The 16,305-nt window shown below is 44.6% G+C and overlaps 1 non-coding gene across 1 annotated transcript; it reads left to right on the plus strand.

The window, feature by feature from the left end:
- The first annotated feature begins 12,404 nt into the window (after positions 1-12,404).
- Positions 12,405-12,478, plus strand: TRNAR-UCU (transfer RNA arginine (anticodon UCU)). The gene has a single exon. It is a non-coding gene; the product is annotated as a tRNA-Arg (tRNA).
- Positions 12,479-16,305: the final 3,827 nt, after the last annotated feature.

Here is a 16,305-nt window from a genome sequence, read left to right on the forward strand (position 1 = left end):
TATGATACACCAAATTGCTTTCCAACATCCCCCCGATATTCGCCCCAGTCTATGGATCATTTGCTATAAAACCTCATAAAACCAGTTGGACATATACAGTGCTCATGTACTGCAGAAATTAAATACTCCATACATAAATATATAAATATTAAAATAGTAATAAATATATATATATATATATATGATCTGTAAAATAATCCTAAAATTGCTTACCAATGCCCGACCTATGTATGTGCAAGTAGCTAAATTAAATCACATACCATAATATTTCCCAACTGTGTTGGAATAAGATCACTGGCAAAGGAATTAGTGTGACTGATATATAAGGGTTGAAGGGAGTTGAAAAGTTGAAAAGGTGGACAAAAGGGTTCTAGTACTGATGGTTAAAGACATGTATATAGATCTTCCGTAATGTTCAGTCCATTTGGATGTTTGGTATCTAGTTGTAAGATGTACCTAGTCTCTAGCTTTCTGAGTTTACCCTCACGGTCTCCGTCCTGTCTGCTAGGTGGAAGAGCATCGATCAGAAAGTAGCTGAGGCTCCTATTGTTGGATTGATGGAATTCCTTAAAGTGCCTCGCTACTGGGTAAGTGTTATCTGCATTGGTTATAGCACGGAGATGTTGAAGGACTCTTTTGTGGGCCTGAAGTTCAGTGCTACCAATGCAGCGAAGGCCTCATGGACATGAAAGAACATAAACGGTGTACTCAGTCTTACAGGTTAGTAATTTGGTTATTTTGTAAGGCCTTTGACTGAAAGGAGCTGTGTAGGATGTAGTATTGACTCGGTGTGTACATGCTTTACATGTTTTGTAGCGTATGAACCCTTTGTGTGTCTGCAGCCAAGAGGTATTTTCAATCATTTGCGGGTTTGTAGTGACCAAACAATCCCTCATGGATGGTGCATGACTATGGGTAATGGACACCCTCTGCGGTAGCAGGGGTCTAATTACCGGGTCATTGAGCACAAGCGGCCAGCTAGTCTGTACTATTTTATTGATTTCTTTGTGCTGACTACTATAACCCATTATCAGGCGGAACTCTGGTATATTAGCTGTTTCACGACCTGAATTGACACTGGGAGTGGTTTCTACATGTCGTTTTGGCACCAAGTAATTGGTCACGATCAAGCAATCTGGTCTTGGTGATAACTTGTTCCAAAGTTTATGATGAATAACCTCTATTCAGAAATTGCTTCCTACTCTGTTCTTGGGCTGCTGTGAGTTCACTATCAGTACTGCAAATGCGCTTCAACCTGAGCATTTCACCGTAGGGAATGCTATTGACCAGGTGGCATGGGTGGGCACTCGTAGCATGTAAAATGGAGTTACCCGCCGTTTCTTTGCGGTAGAGCCTGGTTTCTAATTTGTTGTTCTGAACGAAAACCTGGGTATCCAAGAAATTAACCATGGTCTCACTGATGGTAGCTGTAAATCTAAGGTTCAAGGAGTTTTGATTGATTTTAGTGACAAATTGTTCAGCCTCATCTTTTGTTCCTTGCCAAACTATGAACAAATCATCTATAAAACGGAGCCAGGCTTCAATTTTGGTCTCCATAATTTCAGCATATTGCACCCTAAGGACCAGCTCCTCCCACCTGCCCATGTGAAGGCAGGTGTAACTGGGGGAGAAGCTGGCCCCCATTGCAACTTCTTTGATCTGTTGGAACAGCAAGTTATTAAACATGAACATATTGTTGTGCAGGCAAAAATTAATCATAGCAATCAATATTTCACTGTGTGGCCGATGTACTGTGGATCTTTGGGCCAGGTAAAATTGTATGGCCTTTATGCCATCGTCATGTAGGATACTCGTGTATAGCCCTGATATGTCAAGTGCGATAAGTAGTAAATCTTGACCCCATGGAATGTCTTTGATTTTATTGATGAAGTCACTGGTATCCCGCACATATGACGGAAGCGCTTTTACAAATCCCTTTAAGAAAAAATCCACATACACAGAGGTATTCTCAAGTAGGCTATCACGAGCAGTGATGATTGGGCGACCTGGAGGTTTCTTAGCGTCTTTATGGATTTTTTAAATGAAATATATTGATGGAAAGGTGGGATTATCTTTTCTCAAGTAGTTATATTCCTCGTCGCTAATGAGATTCTTCTGGCGCCATGTAGACAGTTTGTTATAATAGGTCTGATATGTTGCTTTCAAGCTGGTTACGCTGGTGCGTATATAGCAACTTCTGTCATTTAGCTGGCTGAACGCCTCTGCCTTGCAGTCCTGCTGCGACCATAAAACGATATTGCCACCTTTGTCGCTGTTGCGTATGACAACTTCTTTATTGGTTTTAAGTTTAGTCATGAGTTGGTGAAATTTGGTGTCTTGAACACGATAATGTTTTTTTGTCATGTTTATAATTTTTTTCAATTTTTTGATTTTATTAGTCACAACATCGTGGAATGTGTCTATTGAATCGTGTACAGCAATGGGCGTGAATGTGGATTTAGGTTTAAAGTTAGTCAACCCAACAGTCTTGACGGCCCCTTCAGATGTAACTGCAGTGGATGATTGCATTTCCGTCATGCCTAGGCTAGCTGTCTCATTCCATAGTTCCTCCAATTCATTGATGAGATTTGAGTCAGTTATGGTTTCAGATAACTGACCAGATGACGTTGTCTCCTGTATAGAATTACCTTCACTATTTTGTGCTTTCCTCAACGTTGAAATTTCTTTAATTTCAGTTTACGTATCCCTTTGTAAATGTCCATCCTGACATTAGCATAATCAAAGTTATAGGTAGGACAATATGGTAAACCTAGGCTCAAAGTTTTAGTTTCTTCTGCAGTTAGAGTGACCGAAGATAAGTTGACAACTGTTTGATTTATCTTTTCCTCCAATAGCCCCTCGTTTTATTTTTGTAGCTGCTTCCAGTGTTTTCTGTTTGCTTTGCGTCTCTGACCCTGTTTGTAGTTTGTCCACTTGCGGTTTGTGTTCCGTGGACCTCTGGGTCTGAGAGTTGCCAGCCTCTCTTCACATTAAAAATTAATTTCCTCGCCTGGGGATGGTTTATTTTTAGTGGCTCCCCCACTGAGATCGCGCCTATTCCGTTTCAGATTCACTGCCCGTTGAGGAGCATTGACCCACTGAGGATGTCTCACTATTACCAACATTTCTTCTTTGATTACTCATTATATTTGTGGTTGTAGATGTTCCTTTCTTATAGTGAGACTTACGCATGGCATCGTATTTTTTAGCGAACGTAAATATTTGCCCAAGTTCATAGTCATTTTTGTCTCTTTGAAATTTTTGGGTTTTACGTTCTTTTATTTTTTCCTCTTCTTTTTTGATGCAAACCAACATGTCTTTGCGAAGTTTGGCTATTTCCTCAGCCGATCCCATTGACTCTAGCTCCTCATTGATTGTGTTGATCTCAGTAAGTAGACGTGCCCTATCGATATCAGCGTATTTAATCAATATGAGCGTTAATTTTTGCGATGAGTCCATATATATATATTACCTATTACCTACTGGTAGTCGCCAGTAGGTAGTTATAGTTAGTACCTATTTTCCATAGGAAATCCGCAAAATTCTATTTGGAATAACTTTGGTGCCGGTTGACGAATCTTCGCAAAATTTTCAAAACTTATGGCCAGCTCCGGTCTGCTCTTATCCTGAAAGCTTCGGGTACGCAGATCTTGCTGATGAAAAAAAAAAAAGAAACGCGGGCTCCCGTGCTTTATTAGATATTAGCCCCCGGGGGGGGCCAAATCCCAGGGGCAATGACTTAGTTTAGGTGGGGGCCCATAGGGCCCCCCATCCCAAGGGACCGCCATCCCTGGGGCTTTTTTATAAATTGTGTGGGGAGCTCATAGCCCCCCAGCCCCGGGGACCACCACCCCCGGGGCTTTAAACATAAGAGAGTGGGGGGCTCAAAGACCCCCCCAAGCCACCCCGCGCCTTTTTGCTAATATATGCGGGGTGCCCACCCCTGGGACACTGTAGTTTGCGATGACAGGGCGGGAGCTTCACGACTCCCACCCTGTCATTGCAAACTACTTTGCTATTTGGAAGAGAGAGCAGGAAACCTGCTCTCTCTTCCAAATAGCAAAGCAGATGGCTTTTCCACAGGGGGGGCAGCATGTTAGCGGCTCCCGTGTGGAAAAACAAAGCCGGCTCCCACAGGATGCGGGGAGCCGGCGAGACAATGGGGGGATTGGGGACCCCCCACTTTCCCCAACAGAGTGGGCCAAACCCGGGGAATGGGGTCCCCGGGAATACAAGTGGCCCAGGAGGGGGGCTACGTGCCCCCCTCCCCAAAATAAAAAAATATTAAGTAAAAAATTAAATAACAAAAGGCCGGCCCTGGGGGATGGGGTCCACGGGGCCATAAATAGCCTAAGGACGGGGGCAAGGCAGCCCCCCCTCCTATATGGAAATTATTTTTTAAAAAGGGCCATGCCCCGGGGGATGGGTTCCCCGGGCCGATTAGGGCCATGAGAGGGGGGCCACGCAGCCCCCTTCCTGAACTTTTTATTAAAAATCCCCCCTTCTAAACAAAAAAAAGAAAAAGACCGGCATTGTGCCAGAGGCCACACCCCTTTTTGTAGCACTCCAGTATGCGCCAGGGGGCTGCGTTGCAGAGAGGTGTTCTGAGGTCACGCCCCTTTTTACACCTCTCTGCAACACAGCTCTGTGGCACTTACTGAAGGTACCTGGTGGGCTAGTGGGCACCCAGGGACCTTCAGGATTCACGGGGAGTTAATCCCCCAACTTAAAATGCGCCACGGGGTGCGTTTGCACAGTGGTGAAGGGAGGGGGTGGGTCCTGAGTTCACATGTGTGCAAACACACCCTCTGGCGTGGTTTAAGTTGGGGAATTAATTTCTTGTCAATCCTGAGGGTCCCTGGGGGCCAACTAGCCCACCAGGTACCTCTAGTAAGCGCCATGGAGCTGCGTTGCAGAGTGTTGTAAAAAGGGGCATGGCCTCTGAACACCTCTCTGCAATGCAGCCTGCTGGCGCATACTGGAGGTACCTGGTGGGCTAGTTGGCTCCAAGGGACCCACAGGATTGAGGAGGAATTCATTCTCTAACTTAAAACGCGCCACAGGGTGTGTTTGCAGACATATCACCTCAGGCCATGTCCCCTTCCTTCACCACTGCGCAAACGCACCTGTGGTGTGTTTTAAGTTGGGGAATTAATTATCTTTCAATACTGAGGGTCCCTGAGGGCCAAATAGCCCAACGGGTATCTCCAGTATGTGTTCAGAGGCCATGCCCCTTTTTACACCTCTCTGCAAGGCAGTTCTGTGGCGCTTATTGGAGGTACCTAGTGGGCTAGTTTGACCCTAGGGACCCTCAGGTTTCAAGAGGACTTATTCTCCCAACTTAAAACGCGCCACAGGGTGTGTTTGCACAGTGGTGGAGGGACGTGATGGTGTAAGAAAGTGGCTCTATATATACTGGACCGAAGTAAAATCAGCCGAACTACATATTCCGATTTACTCACCTGTTATCAGGAGAGACCCCAGTACTGATCCTGAAAAGTAATTCTGACCGTACTTACCAGTAACTTGAATTTCCTTCCATAGGCTAACATTGACTGGTTTCACTTGGAAATTCTTCTAAGTGTTGATTTTTGAAACTTACAAATATTCTTCTAAAATCAGCCGAACTACAAATTCCGATTTACTCACCTGTTATCAGGAGAGACCTCAGTGCTGCGTCTTTGAGCCCAGTACTGATCCTGAAAAGTAATTCTAACCATACTTACCAGTAACTTGAATTTCCTCCCATAGGCTAACATTGCTGGTTTTACTTGGAAATTCTTCGAAGTGTGGAGTTTTGGAACTTTCAAATATTCACCTTAAATCATCCGAACAACGAATTCCGATTTACTCACCTGTTTTCAGGAGAGAACCCAGTGCTGCATCTTTTAGCTCAAAGTGGTACAAAAGGGAGTGGTGATGGACGGAGCATATGAACCAATCAAACACTCACACCCAGTCAACAGATCTGGGTTTAATCCATCACCGTTCTTTAGCCCACTCTGCCACCCCAGTTCAGACATGGCCATATGCAAATCAGTCTGACCCTGTGCCTCATGGGAACAGTCCAGCCCGAACTGCCAAGCCATGCCTTCCCTGGACCGGAAACAAGCTTCCGAGGATCGGTTTCTGGCATTTCAGCCGTCTTCAGCCCGGCTTGCTGGAATCCAGTGGCAAAGTGAGCAAGGGACTCACGTCGGAGCATACCCTGCCAACTTATGGCAAACAAAGTGGTACAAAAGGGGGTGGTGATGGACGGAGCATCTGAACCAATCAAACACTCACACCCAGTCAACAGATCTGGGTTTAATCCATCACCGTCCTTTAGCCCACTCTGCCACCCCAGTTCAGACATGGCCATATGCAAATCAGTCTGACCCTGTGCCTCATGGGAACAGTCCAGCCCGAACTGCCAAGCCATGCCTTCCGTGGACCGGAAACAAGCTTCCGAGGACCGGTTTCTGGCATTTCAGCCGTCTTCAGCCCGGCTTGCTTGAATCCAGTGGCAAAGTGAGCAAGGGACTCTTTTAGCTCAGCACTGACCCTGAAAAGTATTTCTAACCTTACTTACCAGTAACTTGTATTTCCTTCCCTAGGAATCCATTTTCTGGTTCTCACCAGAAAAGTTACTAAGTGTCTATTTTCACAAACTACAAATATTCCTTAAAAATCGCCTGTATGACTTAAACGCATTCTTTCAACTGTTTACAGGAGATGCACTAGTACTGGATCCAGGATCCACCATTGAGTAAGTAAAAGTAACGATAACACTACTTACCTGCTGAGTGAATTTCCTCCCAAAGGATAACATTGGTGATTCTATGTGAAAAAGTGTCAACTCTGCATCATCAGTATATATCAAGATGCCCAGACACCACTCCAGGATGGAATAAGGGCATAGTACCAGACGTTGAGTGGAAGACCTTAAGAGACAAGCTAGCCTGTAGAGAGACGGGGCAGGGGAATAAAGTATATATCCTTTATATTTAAGTTTAAGGTGGATATACATCAGTAGGAGACACTAAATAATTACCTACATACTCGTGACCCAGTGGACACTCATCGTGCATCAATAGACATGCATAGGGGCTGTCCCCAGGTATAATCGCCCTGGTTTGCGCATCTCACACTCTGGTTCCACCCTTTAGAGGCTGATGTACCTCCAGCCAGCGCCAAAGGCAAGTTATACACCCATGTAGAAATGACCTCCTTACAGTGTGTCACAACTAATGCAGATGACATTACTTGCCCACCCTATTCCATTCGATAGAATCATTCAGACTCTCCTTGCCTGCGTTTTCAGAGGAAATCCAGCAAGCCTCCTTTTGGACCAACAGGTTGTCAATAGTATGTGCTTCCCCTATTACTCTTTCCAATACTGTCCAGTTTAAATCCCTGCAGTCATGGTTAGCTTCTTGAAAGTGGCAGACAAGACTGGTAGTGAGTTTTTTTGCCTTGAGGGTGTTAATGTGTTTTTGAACTTGCACCTTAATTTTCCTTGAGGTCAGACCAATATAATGTAGCCCGCCCTCACAAGTGAGATGATCAATAACATTGGTGGTGTTACAATTGCTGAACTTATTTTGGAATCAGGTCCTCCCGTCTGCCAAGATGACACTTTTGGATGCTTGAGTCAAGTTGCAGACTGTGCAATTCCCACAAAGGAAATGTCCCGGCGGGACCCCCTTTTCCTGTTTTCATGGTTTATATCGAAGAGTGTGGACCAGCCTGTCCCTCAAATTAGTAGCTCTTTTAAAGGCAAATCTTGGTTCGGGCATTTTTTTCGGACCTGTGTCCAACAGATGCAAATGTTTCCTGATGATTTGTCTGATTTTTAGTAGACAAGGGGTCGAAGGTGGTCACTTCTGGGAGGCACTCATCTTTAGTTTTGCTACTCATTTCCAGGAGAGCCTTACTTGGGGTACTTAATGCTCTCTTGTGTGCCCTCTTGATCATCTTAGATGGCTACGCTCTTTCCCTAAAGCGTTGAGCAAGACACTCAGATTGTGCAGCTTACATGTCTGTATCCGTACAGTTTATGCAATATCTTAACCGCTTCCGTGCGGCGCCGATTCCGCCCCTGTGCTGGACATTCCAGAACAGGGTGCGGTCTTGTCGGAACCGTTCCGTCATCAGCACAGCTCAGCCGTGACTGATGACGGAACGGTTCCGTCACAAGCATCGAAGGGGTTAAAAACTGACCCACCGGGAGATTACCCCACAATGCCCTGGGATGGAACGACTGATAGTACAGTAGTGAGTTTCTATCTGTCGGCTTCTGATGGACAGTATTGCATAGTTTCTGGTCCTTTGCTGTAATATCCAGGTCCAAATAGACTGCCGATCGTCTATCTATATTCCATGTGAAAAGTAGACAGCTAGCGACTTCATTCAGCCATTGTAAGAAGTCATGTAATCGATCCTCAGGTCCTGTCCAAATACACTGTACGTCATCAATATATCTCTTCCAGAGAGATATATATTGACAAAATGGAAAAGAGACATAATGTATAAAATTCGCTTCAAATTGACTGACGTAGATATATGCCAGGCTTGGGGCAAAAGTTGCCCCCATTGAGGTCCCAGGGATTTGAAGGTACAACTAATTCTTGTAGCCAAAGAAATTCCTAGTGAGAGCCAATTTGATACACTTGAGAACAAAAGACGGTGTTGTATCTTAGAATCACTCACGTCCCCCAAGTGCACATGCTGCTGCCACCAGTGTGGCATCTTGGGGAATGCTGGTATATAATGATTCAATATTGATAGTAACCAGGAACTGATTGGATGGATCATATTCCAAAGGCTCCAGAGCGGTAAGGATATCAGTGGTATCCTGCAGAAAAGATGGTTGATCGATGACACTCTCCCTTAGAAGGAAATCAGCAAACTGTGACAACGGTTCCAGCAATGATTGAATACCCGACACGATCGGGCGTCCAAGGGGTGAACGTTGAGCCTTATGAATTTTAGGCAGACTGTAGAATGCTTGAGTTCTTGGTTTGAGATTAATCAGGAACTCAGCTTCTATGTTAGTTATCCATTTTGTTTTTCTTTGCATCTGTAATCATTGCCCTGATTAGATCTTGAAGTTCACCAGTAGGGTCTCTCATGATTGGTATGTAGTGTGTACATGCCACCAACAGTCTCAATGCCTCAGTTTCATAGTCTTCAAAGTTGAGGATCACAATCACACCACCTTTGTCAGCTGATTTTATTATTATTTTCTCATTTGCCTGTAAAGATTTGATTGCTTCCCAATCAGTTTTAGTCATATTCTGGAAAGCATGCTACCGTGCGACTCAAAATTAATGATATGTTTCAGCATCTGTTGTTCAAAATTGTAACTTCTGGACCCAGCAACGAGTTAGGAGGACAAAAGGCCAAGGTGCGGTGTAGGTTGGTGGAGAATATTGACGGGGTGGGGTTTCAGTGTCTTCTCCTCAGTTTGTTTACCCAGTTTATTGATTTCCAGAATTTCTGCACTCCCCGACTACAGACTGGGAATATCGTGAAAGTCTGAAAATCATCCAAAGGTCCTTAGCTCTTCTTCTTCTTAGCTTTGTAATATTACTTCCCTCTCTCTTAGTAATTGATTCTTGAGCTAATATTTACCTTAGTGGTGCTAATGGTGGAGGTGACCTCAGCAGTGCTCTATGGGCCCTTTCCCCAGTGAAGAATGGTGTCACCCCCTGCAGTTTCGGGGTCTGTAAGATCCATTTATCCAGGACGTCTTCTGTCACTGTTCCTTTTGCTCATTCCAGGCACCCTAGGAGCCTTAGGTTAGTTCTCCTTGACCAGCTTTCTGTATCCGCAGCCCTGTTTTTCAGTCTCTGGTGAGCACAGACAGTGTTCCCACCTTTATCTTCAGTACTTGTGAATATGCTTTCAGTTGGTCCACTTTCTTTTTTTTATTTCTAGTACCTGTTCAGATATCCCCCATAGTTCGGTCTTTAGCAGATTGACTTGCACTAATATTCCATCTATCTTGTCCTCAGGCCATTGATTGTCCATATGTTTTACATAGTGATTGGGCGCCTTATTTCCGAGTCATTTTAAAGAACTATGAGGGCTTATTGTTCTTATCATTTAACATGCAGTTTTGAGGGGGATTAACCCCATACTTGATCTGGGAATTTCACACTTTTCCATTGCAGTAATTGTCTCGTGGGTTATGTTGTTTCTCTTTTGCTCGTGCTCTTGTACAAAATGTAAAAAGATGCACAGATGATGAACGGAATGCAGAGCAAATCAACTATTCACCCCAGTCAATAGATCTGGGTTAAATCCATTGTTTTTTTGCTCACCATGCCACCCCAGTTTAGACCCAGCCATATGCAAATCAGTCTTGACCCTGCCTCATGGGAACAGTCCGAACCGAACTGCCAAGCCAGGTCATCCTTGGACAGGAAACAAGCATCCTGGGACCGGTTTTGGGGTACCACCCCTCACAGCCAAGCTAACTTGAATCCAGTTGCACAGTGAGCCTGGGACCCACGTCTGGGCATATCCAGCGCACTTGGAGCCAGAAAACTAAAGACACACAGATGATGAACGGAATAAAGAGCAAATCAAACATTCACCCTCAGTCAATAGATCAGGGTTATATCCATCGTTCTTTTGCTCACCATGCCGCCCCCGTTTAGACCCAGTCATATGCAAATCAGTCGTGACCCTGTGCCTCATGGGAACAGTCCAGACCGAACTGCCAAGCCAGGTCCTCCCTGGACCAGAAAGAAGCATCTTGGGACCGGTTTTAGGGCATCACCCCTCATTAGGCAAGCTAACTTGAATCCAGTGGCACAGTGAGCCCGGGACCCACATCTGGGCATACTCAGTGCACATTAGGGCGAGCAAGCAAAAGACACACAGATGATGGACGGAATGCAGAGCAAATCTAACATTCACCCCCAGTCAATAGATATGTTGTCTTATTGTGCTGGTGATTGAAAGATGTGATGTTGGAACAGTAGGCCTTTGAGTTCTCTGTTTTTAATGCCAAATAGGAGAATTGTATCTCTAGTGCAGGTAGAATGGAATTCCAGACTATAAGTGTTTCCGTTTTTTGGTTTAAAGTACTTGATTTTCGAAAGGTAGTGGTTTCCAGACGGGACATCAGCACTAACCAAAGATGTAAGCATTCACTCCCCTTCCTTAATTCTTACACGAGATTAAGATTTCATATTTCTCACCTTTATATTGTAGTCTATATATTAATCCTTGCAGTTGCCCACTTGATACATCAATGCCACCATAGGTGTTGTACCACAAACTCTGAATTATGTAAGCACTATATAAACTATATAACTGTGCAACCTGAACGATCTAACTAACCTATGTAGCTGTGTCACCTAATCAATGTAGTGTGGCCCTAATATAATGTATCCAAAGCCGACGTACGTATATTTCAGAAGGCACATCCACTCACTGGTAATGCCGCCAGTTCACCATGTCTTCCAACTCTCTGCCCCCAGAAACAGCTACATTTTGCAGCCTGCCCCAATACAAACACAACATACTCACAGGAATAGTGCTTCTGTGCGCGTCTGAAGAAATGTTTCTCTGTCTACCTATTTGCAAGTGAGTAGTCTATGTCAGAGTGTGCATGTATGTGGACACTGGCTTCACTCCTAGACTTTTAACCTACAATTTATGACTAGAAGTTGTGCTAGTCTAACAAGTTCAGCGGAAGCACACCAGGGCTACAGTACCTAGACTATATTAGGTTGACATACGAACGCTGAAAACAAGTGTTTATACACACGCCGTGGTTTTGTCAATGCTTGTTTCTTCCGTCTGGTGCGTTTCCAAACTAAAGCAGAAATACATGAAACTGACCTAGGTAGCCTCTGAAATCTGAGCAGTCCATGTTATCGATTAACGGGAAACCCAATCGTGAGAGATGGTGTTACCTTGATGCAAATATTCTAAAAGAAACCCATTTGTACAGAGAATGGATGTAGCGTTTTTTTGGGCGTTCTCTAAAAGACGTTTTCCTCTCTTTCTACTCTACAGTGCTACATACGACATTTTAAATCTAGCAAAGAAACGATCAGCATTTCAATAATTGCGAATGGAGTATAAACTGTAGAGGCTGAGCTTTCGTACCAGCTGATCTACGTCACATTTATCGCACGCCTGATGTTCGTAGTTTTTTCCTCCTTCGGTGCTACTGCAGGGAAATGCTTGTATGAAAACGTTCGACATGTGACCAGGAAGATATTCCGAAGGAAGATCTGAACAAAAGGAAAGAGATTCATCGGATGCTTTTAAGAGGCAAGTTGGACTCCAGTCCAGATTTTTGCTGTTTCCCAGGTCCACGCAAAAATGCTCACAAAATGATACAGTGATGCTGGCGGTGTATGCCTTTTCAGTTCTGATGCTGATGCTGAGCATGCAGCGATGTCTCTGTGGCGCAATGGACGAGCGCGCTGGACTTCTAATCCAGAGGTTCCGGGTTCGAGTCCCGGCAGAGATGATCTACTGATGGATTGCGCTTCTTATTTTATAAAATACACATCGCCATTCCGCTTTTGTTTAACATACATTGTAGCAGCAATTAAAGCACATTAAAAACAATCGATAACAGCAGCATATTTCTGCTTTCTTAATGTTGATAACACTTACATTTCTAAATACGGATAATCATCTTTGCAGGAGATTTTGAATTAAATATGCATTGACTCCTGTTTTAAATTTATAGAGACGATTCGTGCCTTTCATTACTCAGATCACAATCCGCAACCGTTTTTCAAAATTATGTTTTGCTCCTTTTAATTTCGACGTGTCAAAATTAGATACCCCTACTTTGAACTATAGCTCATTAAATGGGTGAATGAAGCATGTAATTAAAGTCCATTAGTATGGGCCCCTATCATTGTTGCCCCTAGTCTTTCTTTCTTCTCTATTCTCCATTCCATCTTTCTTTCCTTCTTTGTACTTTAATTTCCCTCTTACTCACTCGTTCCATTTGTCACTTGTTTTTTTCCTCTGCACTTGTTATAATTTCTCTTTCTTCAACTATGCCACCCTTGGACTCCCACCCACAACTGTGTCATAGTCATCATCATCACGATCAAGCAATCTTTATTTGGCTAATTAAAACTATAAAGGAATACATAACACACAACTCAGTAATATACAAACATTGATACTTAGCAACAATTCAAGAAGTCCCATAGTATCTTTATGTCTCTCTTGGGACAGCATGCATGCGATGCCGCTTGCGACAGTCTATTGCTTGAAAATAAAAATCTCTAAAAGGGACATTTTAGCCCCCCACCATCCTATATTATTTATTTGGCTTCTTTGTCACTCTTATTTTCTTCCTTTTAATAGGTGAGTGCATGTCTTCACATGTTGTCTTCACTTCATCTCCATGTTTTTTGTATTCTTCCCTAGAGCATGGACCAAGTACTGATTGATTTCTTGATTAGTGTTCTTCCGTGATGCTTGACAACGCCAAAAGCTCTCATAGTCGAGGCCTGTTGGAATTGCCAATGCTTATTTCCTTGCACTGTGATTTAGTAGCTTCCATTTTTGTCTTGTGGCTTGTGAGTCACAGATCAAAGTTAAGAAGTGTCATTAAGAACTACTTAATCTGTCCACGGGCAACCCCTGCTGATGCTGGTATAGCTGGCGCCTAGCTGTGCGCTTGTTTGCACTCTAACCAATTTTTTGGACTGTCAACATTTTGTCGTCTCTTTTGTTACAAATATGGACCATGTTAAGCTTAGCAAATGTGTACAGTCCAGGAAGCCTACACCAAATGTTAAAACTTTGCGATATAGGAGAAAGTTTAAGGTGTGGCCCTCAAACCTGGTCCTGGAGTGCTCACAGCAAGTGAGGAAGGGGATCACAGGGAAACGTTAGCGGGGGGCTTGCCTCATGATGTGGCATTCGTTATTGAGAGGGGCCTACTGCACCGGAAGCACCTCCCCAGGGGGCACTCAAGACCCACAAGTTGGAGAGAGCCTGTGGTGGTGTTGGGCCACTGCTTGTGCCTTTCCTGTTCCCAAGGTGAATGTTGCTAGGGAGATGGACTGACCTATGATCTACTATGGAAGAACAGGTAAGGACCAATAAGGAGCAACCAGACATCCACTATTCAGTGACTTTAATATTTTAATACAACAGGAGACACAGCTGTGGAGGAATCCACTGTGCCTCTGGGGGGAATCCCGTCGCAAAACCAAGCCATTTACAGGAAGTGGGCAATTACAATTTGATCAGAATGTCCACAAGCATAAAGGGAGTGGGATTGGAGCTGACCAGACCAAGAACATAGGACCCCAATAGGAAAGTAGATGGGTCCCCCAGGAAAAGTAGACAATTAGCCAAACAACGGAGAACAGGGAGGTATTAGAAGATAAGGTGGGCTTGATGGAAATGGATTTGTGGTTCTCTAGGGAAGACCAATGCAGATTGGGGGAAAGCATCAGTCAGAACAAATTATTTCGACAGGAGATACAAAGCAAAACAGCAGAATTAAGCGAACAAGTATAGGACCTCTCAGACCAGATCCACTTTGTTGAGGGAGGGGGTCAGAGGATGTGCACGGGTGTGGAAGGCGGAGTAACAACCATATTACTGGTCTTAAAAAAACACAGAGGTTCCCAACATTTTACAATATGTGGCATCGTGGCTGTCAAAACTGATGTCCACATTGGGGCCTATTCCTCTTCTTTGCTGCCAAATGAGCACACCAAGGACCCCTTAATATCCCTCAGCCCATAGCATTGGGTGTTAAGTGGGATTGAGGGGTTTCACCTCTACCTAGACGGTGTCCACAAGGCACCATGTTGGAGGACCTAGTCTTTCTAGGCACACTGGGAATGGCCATCAATAAATATTTTCGCTAAATTGATGGGTCGACCTCCTCACTCCTTGTGGAATGGGAAGCTTTTAAAGTGTTTACCAAGGGACAATTTGTCCAGGCAGGGGTGGGGGCCGAGAGGACTGTGAGACATGAGGTACAGACCTTGGAAAATTCCCTGATTGAACTGGAATGGGAAGCCATGCAAATGCTGCAGGAGGAACCCTCCCTGGCAGGCGAGACAGAAACATTCTGCCCTGTTTTAGAAGTTGTGATGTATTGACTATTTCTCATATGTGGCAAGAATGCACACTCAGGGGTTTGAAGCTACCAGGCTGTTGGCACGGTTGATTCTGAACATTAAGGCACTCCCGTCACATCCATTAAACCAAGACCAGACCCTATCCTTTTTTCTCAATGAGAAATTTACAGGTTGTTCTACGGCTACTATCAACATTTAAACAAAAGCATCGAGAGATGCTACCCTGATAATGCGGCAGCTGAATTTAAATTCCCTCACAAGTAAGGCACAGATTTTTTTCATTACCTAGAACAGGACCAGATCCCTTAGACATCACATCATACATTGCAAAGAGTATAGGACGTATGGAGGCGCATAATGGATACATTGCACGTTTTTATTAAAAACAGACGGATTACGGTATATGGGATGTATGTGTGGACACCTTTTGGGAGGAAGCACGAAAATCGATTTGCTTATGGAGTTGGAAATATGGGTGGTGACGCTGGGAGAGAAAATGCATTGTTGATATGGCATTACCCTGTTTACAAGAGGGTTTGGAACAAGTAGGTTTAGCTGCCGGAAGCGGCTGTTGAAGTACATATTTCTATTCATTGGGGAGACTCTGACCGAGTCACATTGCGCATACGTTTTTCGACATATAAGAGCCAAAAACAGTGTGCAGAGGTATAGCCCGTAAATGTGGGTTTGGTTTGAAAGTAGACATTTGTTGGTTTTGCCACACTAAAGGGGCCGATTATGATCACGGACGGACTTGCGTCCGTCCGCGATCACTGAGGAGGAGGGAACGTCCGCATGGGCTGCGGCGTTCCCTCCTGTGCGATTAGGATGCGACCGCCACCCTGGCGGTCACATCCTCTATTTCCAACATTGCGGCGGGTGCGGCTTCCAGCTGCACCCGCAGCAATGTCAAAAATGCAGGTGTTGCATTTGTATGCAGAAAGAGGCAGGCACCGCGTGGTGCCTGCTGCTTTCCGCATACAAATGTAGGGGGGTATCATAGGTACCCCCCATGTGCACCCCCCACCCCTCCTTCACCTAGGGGGCCCGCAACGGGCCCCCGCAGTGAAGTTACACATGCTTTTCCACGGCGGAAAAGCCGCCGCGGAAAAGCATGTTTCACATCCCATCCTAATCTGGCTGATGGTGTCTGAGAGACACCGTCACCATATTAGAGCTTTTCTGCCGCGGTTCTAAGCCAACCGCGGCGGAAAAGCAGCGGACTGAA

The sequence above is a fragment of the Lissotriton helveticus genome, chromosome 12, assembly GCF_964261635.1.
Source record: "Lissotriton helveticus chromosome 12, aLisHel1.1, whole genome shotgun sequence".
Classification (NCBI taxonomy): Eukaryota; Metazoa; Chordata; class Amphibia; order Caudata; family Salamandridae; genus Lissotriton; species Lissotriton helveticus.